This window comes from Syngnathoides biaculeatus, chromosome 7 (genome assembly GCF_019802595.1).
Source record: "Syngnathoides biaculeatus isolate LvHL_M chromosome 7, ASM1980259v1, whole genome shotgun sequence".
Taxonomy (NCBI): Eukaryota; Metazoa; Chordata; class Actinopteri; order Syngnathiformes; family Syngnathidae; genus Syngnathoides; species Syngnathoides biaculeatus.
Genome location: NC_084646.1, coordinates 32,846,558 through 32,853,670, shown reverse-complemented (window position 1 = coordinate 32,853,670; position 7,113 = coordinate 32,846,558). Strand labels below are relative to the sequence as shown.

The 7,113-nt window shown below is 46.1% G+C and overlaps 1 long non-coding RNA gene across 1 annotated transcript; it reads left to right on the top strand.

Moving 5' to 3' along the window:
* Positions 1-2,623: 2,623 nt before the first annotated feature.
* Positions 2,624-6,874, top strand: LOC133503732 (uncharacterized). Its single transcript, XR_009795824.1, has 3 exons — positions 2,624-2,736; positions 2,945-2,999; positions 6,745-6,874. It is a non-coding gene; the product is annotated as an uncharacterized LOC133503732 (long non-coding RNA).
* The last annotated feature ends 239 nt before the right edge of the window (positions 6,875-7,113 follow it).

Genomic DNA, 7,113 nt, shown 5'->3' with positions numbered 1-7,113 from the left:
GATAGGCTGCAGCACTCCAGTGAGCCCTCGTAAGGATAAGCGACTAGGAAAATGGTTGGATGGATGGACGGATATATATATATATATATATATATATATATATATATATATATATATATCGTATCCTTATCCTTATCCTCACGAGAGTCACGGTGAGCGCTGGAGTCTATCCCAGCTGTCAACGGGCAAGAGGCGGGGTACACCCTGAACTGGTTGCCATCCTATTGCAGGGCAGATGAAGACAGACAGTCACACTCAGAAAACCCATGCAGGCACGAGGAGAACACGCAAACTCCACAGAGGCGGGTTCGTGATTAAACCCGGGACCTCTGTCCTGGGCATCCCTGCTCTGGATAGGACCACCACTGACAGCTGTCACACGGCTGTTGTTCATTTGACTGTAATTGGACCCCCCCACGACCGCCTCATGCTCCTGTGCCGGCAACGACGACTCCACGGCCGCCTCACCTTCCTGTGCCAGCGGCAACGACGACTCCTCGGCCGGCTCACTTTCCTGTGGCGGCGGCAACGACGACTTCATGGCCGCCTCACATTCCTGTGCCGGCAGTGACGATGACTCCTCGGCTGCCTCACGTTCCTGTGCCGACAGCAACGACAACTTCATGGCCGCCTCACGTTCTTGTTTCGATAGCAATCGGCCACCTGGGGACCACGTTTCGATGGCGATCATTTCCCAGTCACCTGATGAACATGCCTCGAAGGCGACCGATCCCGGGCCCTAGTTGACCACGTCTCGATGGCGACCAATTTCCGGCTGCCTTCCACTCCTGTTTCAGCGGCGACCGTTTCCGGGTCATCTGATGACCACGCTTCGATGTCGACCAATCCTTGGCTGCCTGATGACCACGTCTGGATGGCGACCGATTTAAGGGCGCATTGCTCTCCTGTTTCAGCGGCGACCATTCCCGGCCACCTGATGACCACGCCTCGACGGCGACCCATATCCAGCCACCTGATGATCATGTCTTAATGGCGACCGATTCCCAGCCGCGTTCTGCTCCTGATTCGGCGGCGACCGATTCCCGGCCACCTGACAACCATGCCCCGATGGCGACAAATCCGGGGCGACCTGATGACGACACCTTAATGGCGACCAATCCTTGACTGCCTGAAGACCACGTCTCGATGGCGATCGATTCTCGGCTGCCTTCCGCTCCTGTTTCGGCGGCGACCGTTTCCCGGCCGCCTGACAACCAGACCTTGATGGCGACCAACCCTCGGCCACCTAATCACCACATCTTGATGGCGACTGATCCCTGGCTGCCTTCTGCCCCTTGTTTCGGCAGTCTGTTGACCATGCCTCGCCAGCGACCGATCCATGGCCGTCTTACAACCACACTTCGGCGGCGACCAATCCCCGGCCGCCCGATGACAACACTTTGATGGTGAATGATCCTTGGCTGCCTTCCGCTCCTGTTTTGACGGTGACCGATCCCCGGCTGCCTTACGACCATGTCTCTGCGTCGACCGACCCGCGGCACCCACTGACTCACGACCATTTCCTGGGAGGTCTTTATCCAGACCCGTCACCTGTTCCCGTCTGGTTCCTGCTATGCTTTTGAGTTCCTCCCCAAGGACATCCACCCGAGTCGCCCTGTGGGGACCCTGGGGCTTGACGTCCTGGCCCACCTCCTGACCTGTGCGGCCAGTGGTGGTGGCGTCCCATCCCCACTATATACAGTGTTGATGGTGTACTGCTTCCCATTCCTGAGATGCTGGACGGTGGACCAGAATTTCCTCGAAGCCGTCCTGAAGTCGTTCTCCATGAACTCACCAAACTCAGGGTTTTTGCCTCAGTGAGCACCGAAGCTGCATTCCGCTTGGCCAATCAGTACCTGTCAGCTGCCTCCGGAGTCCCACAGGCCAGAAATGCCCAATAGGACTCCTTCTTCAGCTTGACAGAATCCCTCACTGTTGGTGTCCACCAACGTGTTTGTGGGTTGTCGCCACGACAGGCACCAACCACATTACGGCCAGAGCTGCAGTCGGTCGCCTCAGCAATGGAAGCACAGAACATCGTCCACTCAGACTCAATGTCCCCCGCCTCCTTCGGGACGTGAGCAAAGTTCTTTCGTAGATGGGAGTTGAAATTCCTTCTGTCAGGGGAATCTGCCAGCCATTCCCACCAGACCCTCACAAAATGTTTGGGCCTGCCACGTCGGACTAGCATCTGCCCCACCATCGGAGCCAACTCACCTCCAGTTGGTGATCAGTTGACAGCTCCGCCCCTCTCTTCACCCGAGTGTCCAAGACATGCGGTCGCAGGTCCGATGACACGACCACAAAGTCAATCATCGAACTGCGACCTCGGGAGTCCTGGTGCCAGGTGCACATGTGAACACCCTTATGCCTGAACATTGTGTCCGTTATGGACAATCTGTGATGAGCACAGATCAGAGATACGGGAGTGCTCGAACGGGGCATGAACTGCAGCGATCTGGCGCCGGACCAGTCGTCCCCATGGTCCTATATACACCGGGGCCAATCAGCCAGCATGAGGCGCAGGTGTGTGCCTCCCAATCAGCACGACCACACGGGCACCTGCGCAGCCAGGGCTGGACCGGCAGGATCATGAGAGGCTGCATATTTAGAGGGTGTTGATCTTTGATCACCAGAGATCAAAAAGGGGAATAATGGGATATGTTTTTGCTGTTTGATTGTAAATAACTAAACAAGGATGTAATCACGCTAATGCCTTGGTTTATTTCCATAAATGTAAGTGAGCCTTTATTTGCGCATGTAATACGTCACATCCTCGCACGTAAGTCATGTCACTCACCAAAATGGCAGCGCCCATGAAAATTCGTAATTGCGGATAAAAATCTTATAAAAACACCATTAAATGATATCGGATTAACCTCAAATTTTCATGGTACAGTACATATGACATGAACTATCTGATACATTGTTAATTCAATGACAGGACTTCCCCTTCAAGATCCTATCGGAAGGGCCCCCAGAAAAAGGGACTTATCCAGGTGAGTCATTGAGGTGGGCTAAAACCTGTGGAGCAAACTTTGAAGACAAAGAGGGGCTTGGGAAAGTGTTAAGGGTGTTTGACTGTATCTCAGGGAGGTTGGAGCTGCTTTGTTGATCATTGGGGCCAGATCGGCATGTGTGTGCTCAATGTATTCATTAGACAGTGTTTGTTTTGTTTGTTTTTTTATTACCGAGTAACAAATTTACGGGCTGTTTGTAATTCCCATCAAATAAGTTTTATTTCGGCTTCCTGTTCTAACCTCAGCTTTTGCAAGCGCCAGATGCCAGATTTTAGCACAGTCATTTGTGGTAGGAGTTCATATGTATACTTGACGCTTTTTTGTGCGTTCGTCTTTAAGCACCTAAATTGCCAGGATGAGTCGAGTGGCACTGGTGGTGAGGTGCACACTGTGTGCCTCTCCATCCTCATTGAGTCGCGAGTTTGCATAAGGTTCAAGCGGGTGTTAAAACTCTACATAACCCAGAACTAGGTCTTTGGTAAGGTTATTTTCTAGCTGGGTTAGCAGGTCAAGACTGTCAATGGCTGGAACATGTTACAAGTTCTGCCATAGTTGCGTTGGATGAGCAATAGGCTGTATGCACTATGCAATTGAATGATTTGTCAGATAAGCTTGTCTGAGCAGTGTGTCAAATTTGGACTAGATGCACAATAAAAGTAATTGTTAACGTAATTAATATAATTGGCAAATGATTTTTCATAATATGACTTAAAAAGTGTTCCAGACTGCATATCAGCAATATATGAGTCGGACAAAAATGTGAAATTTTGTGCCACCTAATTCAATCAAATTACAATTGTTCTGTTATGGTGACCAATCTAATCTTTACGTAAATTGTAAAGGGATTGGCGTGGAGTTATATGAATTAGCTTGTAAACCAAGTTTTGGAATTTCAACGAATTCACCAAAATGATTGTTTGATTACTTAAATTAATTAATTTTAGTGTACGATTACTATTACAGTGACTCAATCAAATTATGATTTACAATTTTGAATTTTAGCTAATACATCCATCCATCATCTGAGCTGTTTATACACACAAGGGTCACGGGAGTGGTGGAGGCCAGACATCTCTGGGCAAGGGGTGGGGTGCCCCCTGAACTGGTTGTCAGCCAATTGTGAAACATATGGAGACAAAATAACACTCCACTCATAACCACACCTATGGGCAATTTAGAGTCTCCAATTAATGGATCTTTTTGGGATGTGGGAGGAAACCAGACTGCCCAGAGAAAATTCGAGCAGGCACTGGGAGAACATGCAAACTCCACACAGGTGGGGCTCACATTTGAACCCCAGTCTCCAGAACTGTGACACTGACACTCTAACCAGTTATGCCGCCGTGCCACCAATATCAATATAAAAAGCTCAACAAAACTATGGCATATAAAGTATAAAAAGTACAAACTGAATGTGCAAAATCAAAGATCAGCCGACGTGCAACAGAAAGGTCAGCGAACCAAAGGTAATAAGACATCCATTCATTCATCCATTCATCCATCCATCCATCCATCCATCCATCCATCCATCCATCCATCCATCCATCCATCCATCCATCCATCCATCCATCCATCCATCCATCCATCCATCCATCCATCCATCCATTCATCCATTTTCTGAGCCGCATATTCTCACGAGGGCCACAAAAGTGCTGGAGCCCATCCCAGGTGTCGTTGGACAGGAGGCAGGTTACATCCTGAATTGGTTACCAGCCAATCATAGGGCACATAGAAACGGACAACTGTCACACTCACAATCACAGAAAGGGCCAATTCAGAGTCTTCAATTGATGCACGTTTTTGAGAGGAAACGGGACTGCCCGGAAAAAACCCAAGCAGGTGCGGGGAGAAAATGCAAACTTTTGAACTCCGGTCCTCTGAAGTGTAAGGGCAATGCTCTACAGCTGCGCCACCGTGCCGCTGCAAATAAGAAATAAGTATATAAATTAGATGACAAAACCCCAATGCTGGTTAAGCGGCTGGTGTGAACCTGAGTCTGGTGTGCGTGTGATCTCGAATTGATGGACATTTAGGCCAAGAACTTTCCACGATTTCAGCTTTTATTTTTCTTGTCCCTCCTCATACTAACGTCCTTGTCTTTGTCTTTGACATTGTCGTCGTCCTTCTCGACCTCCTCCTCTTCCCTGCATTCTCTTGCTTTCTTTGTTTAGGGGGGTCCAGTGTTGAAAATATATATTTCATGTGTGGATCTAGAGGCTTTTAGCATTAATTATACAGAAACACAAAGCTATCTATTTGCCAAACATATATATATATATATATATATATATTTTTTTTTTTACTTAAGGAGAGAACGGGGACTGTTCCATAATTCAAACGTAATGCCCTTCACCAAATAGCAAATAAATAAATGAATAAATAAATCAGAAGCCAAAACCACAAAAATTTGGTCTACTCTTCTCATGGAAACTCATGTAACACACACGCACATACACACACACACACACACGCACGCACGCAAACACACGCACATTTCCTCTGCATTTTCTCTTAGTGCTCTTGTAAAAAATATGGAGCAGCAGCTGTGTTGTTTCATTTTTTATTTAACCTGCTTCTCAGAAGTAGAGTATTTCTACAAATTTCTGACATGCATCAGTTATACTTGTAACCTTCAGCCTAGAAGTTATTAAAAGATGAATTGTTTTTGCGCTAACGTAGATGGAAATTGGAAACAGAAAATAGAACAACAGTTTTACATTTATGGCTAAAATGGGATTCTTTTTTGTCAGGTTGTGCTTTTTTGAATATTTGGTGTGTAAATATATATTTATGAATATTTTTGAATATTCATATATTCATTGAATATATGATAGTCATCAATGAACATTCAGTCCCTTAAGTGAGCCACTGTAATAAAATAAATCAATTAGAGATGAAAGGAAAACAGCAAAATGTTCATCTGTAATTTTAGAAAGCACAAAAAATGCTACTGAAATCTCAGTGTTGTCAGTTATTAAAAGATAAAATCATTAAAACAATGTAAAAATCACAGCAACAGAAACAAACACTGTAAGCATTTTAAAAAAAGAAATCGTCTTAAAAAGTAAAGTTACTGTTAAATAGTGGTGTCAGCAGTTAGTGAAATTTTCCTGACCAGAGACACCACCTTGGAGGGTGAGGTTTCATGTTAGGCCTTGGGGTTTTCAGGGTCTTGAGACCTTTCCCTTACCCTCCCTGGAGCCAGTTGAAATCGCACCCATGGGTCAGCAGATGATTGTTATTCACACCTCCTGCACACGCACACACACGCGTGCACACACATACAGATCTCTCCACTTACAGTTAAGTGTTCACGCTCATGTATCCTCAGTGGAAAGAGGTTGTAGTTGGCAGTGGAATCCCAATGTTTTAGAAAGGGATCCTATTAAAAGTGCATGAATGTGTCTAGGAATGAATACACTGATTCTGCTGTACAACCGATAATTATGTACTATACGTGTGTGCATGTGTTTTTGTTATTTATTTATGATCAAGTATTTGTGGTTGTGTAGCATAAAAACCTTCACATACATGAAACATGACAAAGGTTGAATGAAAGCTGGATGCAAATGGTCATTAACTTGACATTTCATTATTCGCAAGTGAGTTTTACGGTGACTGAGATCCTTTAGAAGATACTGTCAATAACTGCATCTTTCTTATATTGATTTGTGGTTTGGGACATTTTGAAATGTAGCCTCTCTGTCCATTTTTTTTCTTCCAGACTGAGTAGATCCAACATCCAGGCACCTGCTCGATCCTGGGTTTGATTATGTGCTGTTGATTATGTGATGTTGCTGATGTTTTGATATCCTTCCCTGCCAAAAAAATCCAGCATAGACGACAAAGTTGACAAGAGAAAATGCTGTTTTTGTTGTTTTGGTGCTGGTCTTGCTGGTGAAAATAAACTGGTCGTGCTGAAACCAGCATGATGGCACCACGATGCTGTTTTCGCTGGTGTCACCAGTGAACTGTGGGGCAACGGCAGCATCCTGAGAGGTGGTGACACCTGTAAAACCAGATCTGACTGGCAAAGTTGTATTTCAATCAAGGGTTAGGGTTAGCTAACCCTAACCCTAACCCTTTTAAAAAT